This window comes from Myxine glutinosa, chromosome 12, assembly GCF_964187855.1.
Source record: "Myxine glutinosa chromosome 12, kmMyxGlut1.1, whole genome shotgun sequence".
Lineage (NCBI taxonomy): Eukaryota > Metazoa > Chordata > Myxini > Myxiniformes > Myxinidae > Myxine > Myxine glutinosa.
The window spans coordinates 3,695,865-3,712,070 of record NC_136272.1 but is presented as its reverse complement, the minus strand read 5'-3'; the positions used below and the strand labels follow the sequence as shown (position 1 = coordinate 3,712,070).

Genomic DNA, 16,206 nt, shown 5'->3' with positions numbered 1-16,206 from the left:
AATGGGTTAATGGGGTTAGAAAATAGGATGGAGGACAAATTGCAGGAAATAGGGGAACAATCTGCCAGGGAAATCAAACGAATGGGGAACCAGATAGAGGAGGTGCAAATCGGGTTAGAAAGTAAACTGGATGCTCAGAGGGATGAATTGGGACAGATGAGGGTGGCATCTACAAAAGAGATGGAGGAAATACGACGAGGTGTGAGTGAGGAGGTTTCGGGGCTACGCAAGGAGGTAAAGCGAGGTGAGAAGCGTATGGAGAAAGAGGTGAGAAATAATACGGCTAGGTTACAAGGGGGAATAGAAGATCTGACGGAGGAGGTGGAACAGCTGACGGAGGGACAAAAAGAACTAGTGGAGCAGGTTCAAAAGAACACTGCGGTACTAGGAGGGTTGAAGGCGACACAAAAAGAAATTAAAAACGAATTAATAGCGACACAGAGGCAATGTCAGATGGTACGTGAGGGACTGACAATGAGGGTGGACGAGGTGACAGAGATAATGGAGACAAAGGACCGGCAGGTGAGGATGCACATAGAGACGGTCACGGTAGCCTTAGAGGACGAACTTGAGGAGACGCACCGAGGAATAAAAGAGGTGAAGCAAAAGTTAAAGGAGGTGCTAGAAGAGGTGAGTGAAATTAAGAAGAGACGGACAGAAACTAAGAGAGAAATCCAGGAGGAGGTAATGGAATTGGTACAAGGTCGGTGCTCAACTCATAATGTGCTGCTCACTAACCAAATAAAGAGTTTGCAGGTGGCAAAAGAGGTGCGGAGACGAGGTGCCAAGGTGAGTGGCGAAATATTCGGAAATGTACATGATGTGAGGAAAGTTTCAGTCGGCTTGGGGATTGGTCTGGATCCGGGTGTTCGTGAAAGGCCGTTGGTGAAGTGTGCGACAGGTCTGGTGTGCGAAAAAAGAGGTGTGCGAGAATGTCCGACCATGGGGTGTGTGAGGAAAAAGTGCACGCCGAGGAGTGAGTGTGCCGTCAAGAGTGAGTTGGTCGAAGCGCGTGTGCGAGGGGGTACATGGAAGCGCGGTGTGGTGAGTGTTACGGAGGAAGTAACGAGAGAGTGTACACCTGTGGTGAGTGTTACAGAGGATGTAACGAGGAAGTGTACGCCTGTGGTGAGTGTTACAGAGGATGTAACGGGAGAGTGTGCGCGAGAAAGGTGTGTAACGGACGGGTGCATGAGGAAAGAGTGTGCCGTCGAGAGTAAGGGTGAGTGCGCTGTCAAGAATGGAGGTGAGAGTAGTGAGAGTGACACGGAGCGTGAGTTGGTTGTGGCAGGTGAGCGAGGATGTACACCTGGAATGGAAGGATGCACACCTGGAATGGTAGAGCGTGAGTGGGAATGCACGCTGGAATTGGTAGTGAGGCACGTGGTTGGGTGTGCGGGTGAGAGCACACCTGTGATTGTCACAAAGGAGGTGACCGAGGAAGGGGCGCGAAGAGGTGTGTTGGTGAGGTGTGCAAGCGACGAATGTGTGCCAAGGTGTTCGGTGGTCAGGTGTGTGACCAAGTCTGTGAGCGGAATGAGTGTACCGAGGTGTGTAAGGAAAGGTACAAGGAGCATGGGAACAGCTGGAGGTATGAGCAAGAAAGGGGTAGCGTATGCTTGTAAGCATCCAGGTGAGGCATCGACGGTAACCGGGTTAGAGGTTAGAATGACTTATAGCCGAATCGGGCCCTTGGTGCGTGCCGGGCTTCGCGTGCCGCGAGAACCAGCGGGGATCCGAGCCGCGGCGGGTTCGAAAGGACCGCCGTACGCGATCCACGCTGTGCCTCGCTTGGAACGGCCGCGTCCGGGCTCCACTAGGCGGAGCGGGCAGCCCGATAGGAAGGGTCGTCATGGCGACCACTTTCTATTGAGACGTGCCGGCAGGTCGAGATCGGGACATTGGATGGCTCCATGCCGAGGTGGTGCGTGGGATCTCGGCCCGGGTAAGCCCCCGTCCCTGCACCGAGTGCCGGACGCATCCAGCCGCCGGCACAAAAGAACCCGCGTTCATGGCCCGGCTGTACGAAGCCGAGCTTTAAAAGGGAATTGGCGCACCGAGAGGATGTAATAAGTAGACGGGTGATGAGGATAGTGTTTTGGCCCCGAAATTAGAAAAAAAGCAAAATTTGATGATGGTAGAGTGATTGGCAGAATTTTTGATTGGTTGGATTTAGGTGTGCAAAATTGATAGTAGGACCTCCCCGATGTGGAGGGATGGCAAATCCACCATCCCTCACAGGGGGGGGGGCAAAGGAGCTATAGTTTATGGGGTTGATGGCAGTGGAAACTAGCCCGGGTGGGTTAGGATATATCGTGTGTAGGGATCTAGCGAAGATGACATTAGGTAACGTTAAGAGTAGTTAGTGACTGATACCTGTAGTGGGGACGCAGGTAGTTTAGTGTGGATGATAATGACGTGGGAGCGCAATAGTTTAAAGTGACGACTGGGAAGCGCAAGTTTCAGAGGGGAGTAGTTAGCTGAGATGATGCCGTGTGTTTGAGGATTGAACAGGTGTGATTGAACAGGTGTGATTGCACAGGTGTGCAACTGAACAGGTGGATGGAGCAGTGTATGAGTGAGTGATGGTGATGTGTATTGTGATGACCAAATGGTCCAGGAAGAGGAGGAGGGTGCAGGTGGCACCAGGTGATTGCACAGGTGTGCAACAACAGGTGTATGCGGCTGTGTGGAATAAATGGTAGTGTGGAATAAATGGAGTATTGGAATGGATGGTCGTGGAGTGAGTATGGTGGAAATTGTGGAGTGGAGTGGATGGTGCGAAGGTGTGAATGGGGGAAGAGTGGACCCCCATCACGGATACCCGGGGCGGGTAGTGTAAGTGTTAGGTAGAGGGTACAGGTAAATTGTGGTTGGATATTGGCATCTGTGGTGCGGGTGAAAGAATGGTCTTTGGATGGGTGCATTAGTGTTGTGGAAATGGCTGGGCGTGTAGCCTGTTAGTGTGTGTAGTTGGTTTGGGCACTCCACCACTGTGAGGATGTCGGCCAGGTGAGGCCGCAGGTGGGCTCTGGGAGCCGGTAGTTGTTGTGGATGGGGCCCGAGGATCCGGAGGACGGACCCGGGTAGCCCAGTGCCAGAGGGCACCGAGTGGGGTGACAGAGCCAGGAGGGGCTTTCCCCAGTTAGTTAGGTTAGGGTGAGGAGCTAGGTAAGCTCGGGTGGCAACTGCAGTGGTGGAGGTGTGCAGATGGGTAGACCTGCTGGGAGAGCTACACGTCGCAGCCCAGAAATTGTGCGAGGGCACCGGGAGATGAATCGGGGGAGTGAGACCCTAAATTGAGAAGCACCACAGTTTGGTCAATGGGAATTGGTTTTTAGAACCCATAGTGTAAGTTGGCCAATGGATTGGCAGGGAAAGACCCCGGGTACGGGTAGTGTAAAGTGTGTTAATGTCATTTAGAAAGTAGTTAGGATGAAGTCTCCTCGCACCATCTGCATCCACTCACCTGAGGTGACAGGTACTCCACACCATGCCATGTTTTGATTATTTTTTATGATGCAAATATTTGGATTGTGAGACGCATCATGACGTGGGTGTGACATTGTGCTTTGATGTTCCATCTCTGCCTCCTTATGAGGATTGATGATGAATTTGGTGATGGCAAATTTTGAAGTAGAGGGATTGTGGAGACGAATTTGGTATAGGGGAAATATGGGGAAGACGTGACAGTAGTGACGAATTTGTAAATGTGTAGATTTTTGTACATATGGGGTAAGGGCAAGGGGAGGGTAGGTGACAGGGGGGTGACGTACGGTAGGGACGAGCTTTCTCACTTCGCCCTCCGTACGCATTTCGCCTTGCATTGCCTTATTGATGTGTACCCTTGTGACCTTACCCCTCGCTCAATTGTCTTTCCCCTTTTGTCTCCCACATGACCTGTGCGCCATTGGGTGCCGAGGGGAGCGTGCGTGGGTCGGCCATTGTGCGCCCGAAATTCCCAGAACCAGCTGTCTGCATCGATGCACCACATTATGGACCACATGTCTGTGGCCGAGCACCACTTATGGACCCCATGGGTTCGGGCATGGCCCCTCTGCTGGAACCGGCCATGAGGGCCCGAAATCTTGCTGGCGGACATTGGCCACAGGGCACCGATGCCCCACAGGTGAACCACACTAGTCGGCCCTGTGGGCCATAAATAAAATAAATAAAAATGGACACATTGGGTGCAAGTTTTAATACAAATAGGCCGCCAGTAAGCAAAGCAAAAGAATGACAACATCTGGAAGACCAAATATAATAACCAGCAGAGGGAGCCGAAGAGCAAGAGACCACCTGCAGGGTTAGGGGTTGTTGATTTATTTTTTATTCTTGAACAATGGTGACTGCACCGATTGGTGCTTGGGGGTGTATGGGTGCGTTTTTGGGTGCTTTCATGGTGCGTCGATGCAGAGCAGACTGTCTCCCCCCCCCCAGAAAGAACAATCACAGGTCCTGGGTTAGTCTTGTAAATAAAAGTAGCGTCAAGTGTAAATAATGCTCCCCACCGTCAGTGTATAGTTTGAAGACCATTCCGCAATTCGGTTAACTGTGGGCGTAAGTCTGTTAGGCAGGGTGCAATGGAGCAGCGGGACACATTTATTTATGTTTTAAAACTGTCGCACTCAGGGTCAGGTTAAAAATAGAGGGAACTACACCTACGTGTCACACTAAAAATAAAAGTTGTAGGCCCGGGCCTTGCCTAAGAGGAGGAGGGTGCAGTGTTGCGGAGATGAGGACTGTATTTTTTTGATTGTGTGCTGTATTATTATTATTATTGTTTATTCTGCGCCCCCCTACCTCCGGAGCTGTGTAAAGGTGAAAGGGCATCCCATAATTAGTCCACAAGCATACACGTCAGCCAAGTAATAGAATACCCCTGTTGATAGTTATCTCTTATTCTGTGTTCTAGGGTAAGGCTGTGTCTCCCATTAATTGAAGTACTCCATGGCACCAGTGAAAGAGAATAGATCCCCTTTCATTCCCATCCCCAAAACCTCCATTTCCTATCACATCCCCTTTCGTCATTGCTGAGCCCTCGATTCTCAATTACCTCCCCTCCAATAACCGCCATTGACCACGAGGCAGGGTCGGAGAAGAAAGGCGTGTCTCCACCTCGTCATAGAGGGGAGGAGGGGCGTACCCGCCCGTCGTCATCAAGGGCGGAGCCAGAGGGTCGCGCGACCAACCAGGGCCGAGGTGAGCACCCCGATGGGCGTGTCCTGAAGGCCGGCGGCTTAATCGCCGGAGGCGTTATAAAGGCGCGCACGCAGGAAGCAAGTGAGTCGGTTGCCAGGGGAGAGTCGTGAGGAGTCAGTCAGTGGAGTCGATGGTCAATTGGTTGCGTTGGTTGCGGTGAGGAGTCGGTGATGGTGGTCAGTTGGTTGCGTTGGTTGCGGTGAGGAGTCGGTGGTAAAGAGTGAGTGGACCAAGAACGAGTTGAGGGTTTGGACCAGACGAGTCGGACAAGGCCTGGCAAAGCACGCGACGTCCACAGCAGCTTGGGGGCCTGAACGGCGGTTTGGAGCAGGGCCGTAAAGGAACGGCGGCGGCTAAATGCGCCGGTTGAGCTGCAGGACCCCCTTTGGACCTCCCTCTCCCTCCAGCCATCCACCTCCTGCTTTTCCACCCTTCTTGTGTACGTGAGTTTGTTCTGTTTATTCTGTCCTGGGTTAATTAAGCTTGTATAAGTTAATAATTGCACTGTGTCTCTGATCCTTCTGTATATTATTTTATTATCTTTCCTTCTCCTTGGTTACTTTGAGCATGTAAATAGTAGGAATAAATTTAGTAGTATTTCCAACCTTTTTGTCTTCTTCTTCTTCTTCTTCACATCCATGTCGCCTTTGTCTTTTCCCTATTGAATAGCTGCGGTGCGATCCGGCCAACGTTCTGGGTGAATCGGGTGAGTCGGGGATCCTGTAACGGTCGCGGTTGGACAATCTGCTCGGCCCATCATAACATCTAAACCGCGATCAGTAACAATATATACATATATATATATATATATATATATATATATATATATATATATATATATATATATATATATATATATATATATATATATGTGTGTGTGTGTGTGTGTGTGTTATTAAATCTTATTATTATAAGGTTATTATTATTTATTTTTAAATGTTATTATTATAAGGTATATATATATACAGTCATGTGAAAAAGTAAGTACACCCCATGTAAAGTTTTGACTTTTTCAACATATTTCAACATATAGCTATTTGATCTTCATTTCAACAATATTGAGAGATAAAGGTGATATAATATAACAAATATCATGAAACATTTACATTTTGTCGTCCATTGTATAATTTAAATAAACATAAATGCAAATTTCACATGTGGAAAAAGTAAGTACACCCCAACATTTATCACTACTTCAAATACCTAAAATTAGGATCAGGTGCACCAGCTCAGGTGCAAATGATAAGAACATCGTTAGAGAGGATCTTGGAGGAACCTGTCTTATTTAAACCTCAGACATTTCGTTTGGTTTGCTCTTTGTTGTTGAAGTGTGTGGTGTCACTATGACTAGATCAAAAGCGCTCTCCGAGGCCTTCAGAAAGAAGGTTATAGATGCCCGACGAGTCTGGGAAGGGATTCAAAAGGATCTCCAAACAATTTGAAATCAATCATTCGACTGTCATGATTTCTACAAGATCATCTACAAGCGGAGAAAATTCCATACAACTGCCAACTTGTTCAGGACAGGCCGCCCCAGCAAGTTCAGCCCGAGAGCAGACCGCAAGATGCTGAAAGAAGTCTCTAAGACCCCCAGAATGTGATCACGGGACCAACAGGTAGCTCTTGCCACTGTTGATGTCAAAGTGCACGAGTCTACCATTAGAAAGAGGCTGCACAAATTTGATCTACATGGGAGGTGTGCCAGGAGGAAACCTTTGCTGTCCAGAAAGAACATCAGGGCAAGACTAAAGTTTGCCAATGAACACCTAGGCAAAGACCAGCATTTCTGGAACAATGTGCTCGGGACAGATGAGTCAAAGGTAGAGCTATTTGGCCACAGTACCAGAAGACATGTTTGGTGAAAACCAAAGACAGCATTTGACCACAAGAACCTGATACCAACTGTAAAGCATGGTGGTGGAAATATTATGGTTTGGGGCAGCTTTGCTGCATCAGGGCCTGAGCAGCTCACCATCATAGAATCCACTATGAATTCTTCATTGCATCAGAGGGTGCTTGAGGATAATGTGAGGCCATCTGTCGGAAAGTTGAAGCTCAACCGAAGGTGGACCTTGCAACATGACAATGACCCTAAACATACCAGTAAATCCACCAAGGAATGGCTGAAAAAGAAATAAATGGAGGGTTCTGGAATGGCCAAGTCAAAGCCCGGATCTAAATCCCATCGAGATGTTGTGGGGGGGATTTGAAACGAGCTCTGCATGCAAGAAACCCCTCAAACATCGCACAGCTGAAAGTATTCTGCATGGAGGAGTGGGCAAAAATTTCTTCCAGTTGATGTCAGAGACTGGTAGACAGTTATAAGAAACGCCTACTTGAGGTTGTTTCTGCCAAAGTGGGCAATACCACCTCATGCAGCCAAGGGTGTACTTACTTTTTCCACATGCGAAATTTGCATTTATGTTTATTTAAATTATACAATGGACTACAAAATGTAAATGTTTCATGATATTTGTTATATTATTTCACCCTTATCTATCAATATTGTTGAAATGAAGATGAAATAGCTGTATGTTGAAATATGTTGAAAAAGTCAAAACTTTACATGGGGTGTACTTACGTTTTCACGTGACTATATATATATATATATATATATATATATATATTGTTGTGGATATGAGGACTGCATATATTTTTTTTTATTGTGTGCTGTATGATTATTATTATTGTTGTTGTGCTGTGCCTCCTGCCTCCGGAGCTGTGTAAGATCAAAAGGGCGTCCCATAGTCCACAAGCATACACGTCAGCCAATCATAGGATATTCATGTTCGATAGTTATATCTTATTCTGTGTTTTAAGATAAGGCTGTGTCTCCCATTAATTGAAATACTCCATTGCACCAGTGAAAGAGAATAGATCCCCTTCCATTCCCATCCCCAAAAATCCCCATTTCCTTCACATCACCCCTTTCGTGATTGCCGACCCTCGATTGCCATATTACATCCCCTCTCGTCATTGCTGAGCCTCGATTCCCAATCACCTCCCCTCCAATAACCGCCATTGACCACGAGGCTCGAGTCAGGGAAGAAAGGCGTGTCTCCACCTCGTCAGAGGAGGGGAGGGGCGCGCCCGCCCGTCGTCGTCCGGGGCGGAGCCCGAGGGTCGCGCGACCAACCAGGGCCGCGGTGAGTGACCCGGTAGGTGTGCCCTCGGAGTCGGCGGCTTGATTTCGCTGGAGGTGATAAAAGCGACTGTAAGGGACTGCTTTATCGGAGAGGCCTTGGAGATGAGCATGAGATGAGAAGAGAAGAGAAGAAGAAAGAGAGTTGCAAGGAGTTGGTCACAGTCGGTTGCCAGAGAGAGAAGTCGGTGGTGAGGAGTGAGAGAAGCAAGAAAGAGTTGAGGGTTGAGGGACCAGACCAGTGAGACAAGTCCTGGGAACGCAGCGGACGGAGGCCGCCGCAGCCGCGACACCCGACCGCCAAAGGGGGCCTGAACGGCGGTTCGGAGCAGGGCCGAAACGGAACGGCGGCTGCTGAACGCGCCGGTTGTGCTGCAAGACCCCCCCCTTGGACCTTTCCTCTCCCGCCAGCCATCCACCTTCTGCCATCCCTGGCATTCCCCGTGTGAGTCGTCTTTGTTTGTTCTGTCCTGGGTAATAAGTTAAGTCTGTAGATAAGCTAAATTTGCACTGTGTCACCTGCGTCTTGTACTTGTAAATAAACTGAATTGCTTTTTGTTGCTTGTGTGTAAATAGTAGGAATAAATTTAGTAGTATTTCCAACCTGTTTGTCTTCATTTTCCTCTTTGCATTGCGTCGTTTTCGTCTTTTCCCTCATTGAGCAGCTGGGGTGCGATACGGCCAAAGTCTGGGTGAATCGGGTGAGTTTTGTTAGGTCGCGGTTCTAAACCACCGCTCGGTCTATAACATCTAACCGCGATCTATAACAATTGGTAGTCAGGAGGTGGGATTCGAACCTGGGACTAAATTTATTTAGCCCAAATTTTGGACACCAATTGTGTTAGTACTATAACAATTGGTGTCGGGGAGTGAGATCGACCCGGAGCGCGCTTCACGCGCTCAAAATTATAAAGTACGAAATTTGTTTTGTTTTAAAGGAAGAGCCCGAATTTTGAAATCGCGCCATGGCTGTCCAAGGCGACGGGATGCCGGTGGGAGAGATAGAGGGGTTAGAAGTAACCCAGGACTTCGGGGAAGAAAGGGAGGAGGAAAATGGCAATGTGGTTGCGGGAATTTCAGGTGCACAAAATGGCGCTCTAGCGCACGTGATTACAGCGGCGCCACATTTAGCCACGCCCATGGTCGCGGTAGGCGAACCGGAGATGCCAATGGATTTGAACCTTTTTTTTATACAAATGAAGGCCCTTATGGCCCAGAATAGTGAGCAATTGGGGGTAATGGGGAACCGGATGGATGCTCAGAGTGAGCAATTGGGGGTAATGGGGAACCAATTGGGGGTAATGGGGAACCGGATGGATGCTCAGGGTGAGCGATTGGAGGGCAAAATAGGGGTAATGAGGGACGAAGCGAGGGGTACCGTTGAGGGGTTAGACAATAATTTTAAGGAGTTAGACAAGAAATTTGAGGGGTTAGACAATGGGATAGAGGGGGTGAAAAATGGGTTAATGGGGTTAGAAAATAGGATGGAGGACAAATTGCGGGAAATAGGGGAACAATCCGCCCGGGAAATCGAACAGATGGGGAACCAGATGGAGGAAATACGACGAGGGGTGAGTGAGGAGGTCTCGGGGCTGCGCGAGGAGGTAAAGCGAGGCGAAAAGCGTATAGAGAAAGAAGTGAGGAATAATACGGCTAAGTTACAAGGGGGAATAGAAGATCTGACGGAGGAGGTGGAGCAGCTGACAGAGGGACAAACTAAGTTAGTGGAGCAGGTTCAAAAGAACACTGCGGTACTAGGAGGGTTAAAGGCGACACAAAAAGAAATTAAAAACGAATTAATAGCGACGCAGAGGCAATGTCAGATGGTACGGGAGGAACTGACAATGAGGGTGGAGGAGGTGACAGAGATAATGGAGACAAAGGACCGGCAGGTGAGGATGCACATAGAGACGGTCACGGTAGCCTTAGAGGACGAACTTGAGGGGACGCACCGAGAAATAAAAGAGGTTAAACAAAAACTAGAGGAAGTGGGAGAAGAGGTGAGTGAAATTAAGAAGAGACGGACAGAAACTAAGAGAGAAATAAAGGAGGAGATAGCGGAATATGTACAAGGTCTGTGTTCAAATCATGATGTGATGATCACTAACCAAATAAAGAGTTTGCAGGTGGCAAAGGAGGTGCGGAGACAAGGTACGGAGGTGAGTGGCAATGTATATGATGTGAGGAAAGCTTCAGTCGGCTTGGGGATTGGTTTGGATCCGGGTGTTCGTGAAAGGCCGTTGGTGAGGTGTGCGACAGGTCTGGTGTGCGAAAAAAGAGGTGTGCGAGAATGTCCGACCATGGGGTGTGTGAGGAAAAAGTGCACGCCGAGGAGTGAGTGTGCCGTCAGGAGTGAGTCGGTCGTAGCGCGTGTGCGAGGGAGCACAGGGAAGCGCGGTGTGGTGAGTGTTACGGAGGAGGTAACGAAAAAGTGTGCGCGGGAGGATGCGCGAGAAAGGTGTGTTACGGACGGGTGCAAGGGGAAAGCGCATGCTGTCAAGAGTAAGGGAGAATGCATGCCTGTGGTGAGTGTTACAGAGGGTGTGACGGGACAAGGTGCGGCAGAGTGTGCGCGAGAAAGGTGTGTAACGGACGGGTGCATGAGGAAAGAGTGCGCTGTCGAGAGGAAGGGTGAGTGCGCGACCGAGAGTGGAGGTGAGAGTAGTGAGAGTGAAACGGAGCGTGAGTTGGTTGTGGCAGGTGAGCGAGGATGTACACCTGGAATAGAAGGATGCACACCTGGAATGGTAGAGCGTGAGTGGGAATGCACGCTGGAATTGGTAGTGAGACACGTGGTTGGGTGTGCGGGTGAGAGCACACCTGTGATTGTCACAAAGGAGGTGACCGAGAAAGGGGCGCGAAGAGGTGTATTGGTGAGGTGTGCGAGCGACGAATGTGTGCCAAGGTGTTCGGTGGTCAGGTGTGTGACCAAGTCGATGGGCGGAGTGAGTGTACCGGGGTGTGTAAGGAAAGGTACGAGGAGAATGGGAACGGCTGCATGTATGAGCACGAAAGGGGTAGCGTATGCATGTAAGCCTGCAGGTGAGGCGTCGACGATAACCGGGTTAAAGGTTAGGTCGACTTTTAGCCGGATCGGGCCCTCGGTGCGTGCCGGGCTTCGCGTGCCGCGAGAACCAGCGGAGATCCGAGCCACGGCGGGTTCGAAAGGACCGCCGTGCGCGATCCACGCTGGGCCTCGCGTGGAGCGGCCGCGTCCGGGCTCCACTAGGCGGAGCGGGCAGCCCGATAGGAAGGGTCGTCATGGCGACCACTTTCTATTGAGACGTGCCGGCAGGTCGAGATCGGGACATTGGATGGCTTCACGCCGAGGTGGTGCATGGGATCTCGGCCCGGGTAAGCCTCCGTCCCTGCCCCGAATGCGGGACGTATCCAGCCGCGGACACAAAAGAACCCGCATTCATTGCTCGGCTGTACGAAGCCGGGCTGTAGATGTGAATTGGCGCACCGAGAGGATGTAATAAGTAGACGGGTGATGGTGATAGTGATAGTAGTGATTTGATACAAAATTTAGAAAAGTGAATAGAATTGGCAGTAAATGGAAAATTTTTGATTGTTGGATTTGGACGAACAAAATTGATAGTGAGAGACCCCCGATGTGGTGGGATGGCAAATCCACCATCCCTCACATTGTGGGGGCAAAGGAGCAATAGTTTATGGGGTGTATGGCAGTGAAAACTAGCCCGGGTGGGTTAGGATATGGTGTGTAGGGATCTAGCGAAGATGACCTTAGGTAACGTTAAGTTTAGTTAGTGACTGATACCTGTAGTGGGGACGCAGGTAGATTAGTATGGATGATAATGACGTGGGAGCGCAATAGTTTAAAGGGACGACTGGGAAGCGCAAGTTTCAGAGGGGAGAAGTTAGCTGAGATGATGCCGTGTGTGTGAGGATTGAACAGGTGAGAATGGAACAGGTGTGATTGCACAGGTGTGCGACTGAACAGGTGTGTGGAGCAGTGTATGAGGAAGTAGTGGTGATTGCGTGTTGTGTTGACCAAATGGTCCAGAAAGAGGAGGAGGGTGCAGGTGGCGTGAGATTGCACAGGTGTGCAACGACAGGTGAATGAAAGACAGGTGTATGGAATAAATGGTATGGAGTATTGGAATGGATGGTCGTGGAGTGAGTATGGTGGAAATTGTGGAGTGGAGTGGATGGTGCGAAGGTGTGAATGGGGGAAGAGTGGACCCCCATCACGGATACCCGGGGCGGGTAGTGTAAGTGTTAGGTAGAGGGTACAGGTAAATTGTGGTTGGATATTGGCATCTGTGGTGCGGGTGAAAGAATGGTCTGTGGATGGGTGCATTAGTGTTGTGGAAATGGCTGGGCGTGTAGCCTGTTAGTGTGTGTAGTTGTTTGAGCACTCCACCACTGTGAGGATGTCGGCCAGGTGAGGCCGCAGGTGGGCTCTGGGAGCCGGTAGTAGTTGTTGTGGATGGGGCCCGAGGATCCGGAGGACGGACCCGGGTAGCCCAGTGCCAGAGGGCACCATGGGGTGACAGAGCCAGGAGAGGGGCTGCCCCCAGTTAGATAGGTTAGGGTGAGGAGCTAGGTAAGCTCGGGTGGCAACTACAGTGGTGGAGGTGTGCAGGTGGGTAGACCTGTTGGGAGAGCTACACGTCGCGGCCCAGAAATTGTGCGAGGGCACCGGGAGATGAATCGGGGGAGTGAGACCCCAAATTGAAAAGCACCACAGTTTGGCCAATGGGGATTGGTTGTTAGAACCCATAGTGTAAGAGGGCCAATGGTTTGGCCGGAGAAAGACCCCGGGTAGTGTAAAGTGTGTTAAAGTCATTTAGAAAATAGTTAGGATGAAGGATCTCCTCGCACCATCTGCATCCACTCACCTGAGGTGACAGGTACTCCACACCATGCCATGTTTAATTATTTTTTATGATGCAAATGTTTGGATTGTGAGACGCATCATGACGTGGGTGTGACATTGTGCTTTGATGTTCCATCTCTGCCTCCTTATGAGGATTGACGATGAATTGATGATGGCAAATTTTTGAAGTAGAGGGATTGTGGTGACGAATTTGGTATAGGGGAAATATGGGGAGGACGTGACAGTAGTGACGAATTGGTAATGTGTAGGTTTTGTACATATGGGGTAAGGGCAAGGGTGGGCTAGGTAACAGGGGGGTGACGTACGGTAGGGACGAGCTTTCTCACTTCGCCCTCCGTACGCATTTCGCCTTGCATTGCCTTTTTGATGTGTACCCTTGAGACCTTACCCCTCGCTCATCTGTCTTGTCCCCCCTTTTGTCTCCCACATGAGGACCTGAGCGCCGTTAGGCGCCGGGGGGAGCGTGCGTGGGTCGGCCATTGTGCGCCCGAAATTCCCAGAACCAGCTGTCTGCATCGATGCACCACATTATGGACCACATGTCAGTGGCCGAGCACCACATATGGACCCCATGGGTTGGGGCAAGGCCCCTCTGCTGGAACCGGCCATGAGGGCCCGAAATCTTGCTGGCGGACCTTGGCCACAGGGCACCGATGCCCCACAGGTGAACCACACGTAGTCGGCCCTGTGGGCCATAAATAAAGATAAATAAAATGGACACGTTTGGGCAAGCTTTATTGCGAATAGGCCGCCAGTAAGCAAAGCAAATGAAAATGACAACAACTGGAAGAAATAATGATAACCAGCAGAGGGAGCCGAAGAGCAAGAGACACCTGCAGGGTTGGGTTTGTTGGTTTTATTTTATTCATTGAACAATGGGGACTGCACCGATTGGTGCTTGGGTGTGTATTGGTGCGTTTTTGGGTGCTTTAGTGGTGCATTGATGCAGAGCAGACTGTCCTCCCCCCAGAAAGAACAATTACAGGTCCTGGGTTAGTTTTGTAAATAAAAGCAGAGTCATTGTAAAAAAATGCTCCCCACCGTCAGTGTATAGTTTGAAGACCATTCCGCAATTCGGTTAACTGTGGGCGAAAGTCTGTTAGGCAGGGTGCAATGGAGCAGCGGGACACATTTATTTATGTTTAAACTGTCGCACTCAGGGTCAGGTTAAAAATAGAGGGAACTACACCTACGTGTCACGCTAAAGCTAAAAGTTGTAGGCCCGGGACGTGCCTAAGAGGAGGAGAGTGCAGTGTTGTGGATATGAGGACTGCATATATTTTTTTTTATTGTGTGCTGTATGATTATTATTATTGTTGTTGTGCTGTGCCTCCTGCCTCCGGAGCTGTGTAAGATCAAAAGGGCGTCCCATAGTCCACAAGCATACACGTCAGCCAATCATAGGATATTCATGTTCGATAGTTATATCTTATTCTGTGTTTTAAGATAAGGCTGTGTCTCCCATTAATTGAAATACTCCATTGCACCAGTGAAAGAGAATAGATCCCCTTCCATTCCCATCCCCAAAAATCCCCATTTCCTTCACATCACCCCTTTCGTGATTGCCGACCCTCGATTGCCATATTACATCCCCTCTCGTCATTGCTGAGCCTCGATTCCCAATCACCTCCCCTCCAATAACCGCCATTGACCACGAGGCTCGAGTCAGGGAAGAAAGGCGTGTCTCCACCTCGTCAGAGGAGGGGAGGGGCGCGCCCGCCCGTCGTCGTCCGGGGCGGAGCCCGAGGGTCGCGCGACCAACCAGGGCCGCGGTGAGTGACCCGGTAGGTGTGCCCTCGGAGTCGGCGGCTTGATTTCGCTGGAGGTGATAAAAGCGACTGTAAGGGACTGCTTTATCGGAGAGGCCTTGGAGATGAGCATGAGATGAGAAGAGAAGAGAAGAAGAAAGAGAGTTGCAAGGAGTTGGTCACAGTCGGTTGCCAGAGAGAGAAGTCGGTGGTGAGGAGTGAGAGAAGCAAGAAAGAGTTGAGGGTTGAGGGACCAGACCAGTGAGACAAGTCCTGGGAACGCAGCGGACGGAGGCCGCCGCAGCCGCGACACCCGACCGCCAAAGGGGGCCTGAACGGCGGTTCGGAGCAGGGCCGAAACGGAACGGCGGCTGCTGAACGCGCCGGTTGTGCTGCAAGACCCCCCCCTTGGACCTTTCCTCTCCCGCCAGCCATCCACCTTCTGCCATCCCTGGCATTCCCCGTGTGAGTCGTCTTTGTTTGTTCTGTCCTGGGTAATAAGTTAAGTCTGTAGATAAGCTAAATTTGCACTGTGTCACCTGCGTCTTGTACTTGTAAATAAACTGAATTGCTTTTTGTTGCTTGTGTGTAAATAGTAGGAATAAATTTAGTAGTATTTCCAACCTGTTTGTCTTCATTTTCCTCTTTGCATTGCGTCGTTTTCGTCTTTTCCCTCATTGAGCAGCTGGGGTGCGATACGGCCAAAGTCTGGGTGAATCGGGTGAGTTTTGTTAGGTCGCGGTTCTAAACCACCGCTCGGTCTATAACATCTAACCGCGATCTATAACAATATATATATATATATATATATATATATATATATATATATATATATATATATATATATATTGTTGAGGTTTTGAGAATTGTACATATAACATCATTTAAGGTTAAAGGTTTGCCCCCATAGTTAGTCCACAAGCAACACGTTGGCCCATTAGAATTAGTTATGTCATAGTATGTGTAAGAGTAGGCCATTTCCCTAGTGACATCTGCGTTGTGTAAAGAAATAATAAGCTTAGGTCCTTTTCATTTTGCGGCCACCCTCCAATCTCCATCATGGGCATTATCGATCCCGCGCCCCATTTGGCATCCCTCAATTTATTACGCTTTGGGCTACCCACGGCAGTTTGTTACGCTTTGGCCGCCAGCAGCGTTCGCTGCCCTTGGTTTCGCTCGAAACTAGTCAAATGCCGTGAGGTAGGCCTGGAAAGGGGGAGGAGCACGAGGACGAGGTGTGGCCGCATCAA

At 49.7% G+C, this 16,206-nt stretch overlaps 1 protein-coding gene across 1 annotated transcript in view; it reads right to left on the bottom strand.

Annotated features, from left to right (window-relative positions):
- LOC137437288 (gamma-aminobutyric acid type B receptor subunit 2-like) overlaps window positions 1-16,206 on the bottom strand; it is a 915,845-nt gene that overhangs the window by 758,379 nt on the left and 141,260 nt on the right. The window lies entirely within an intron of this gene.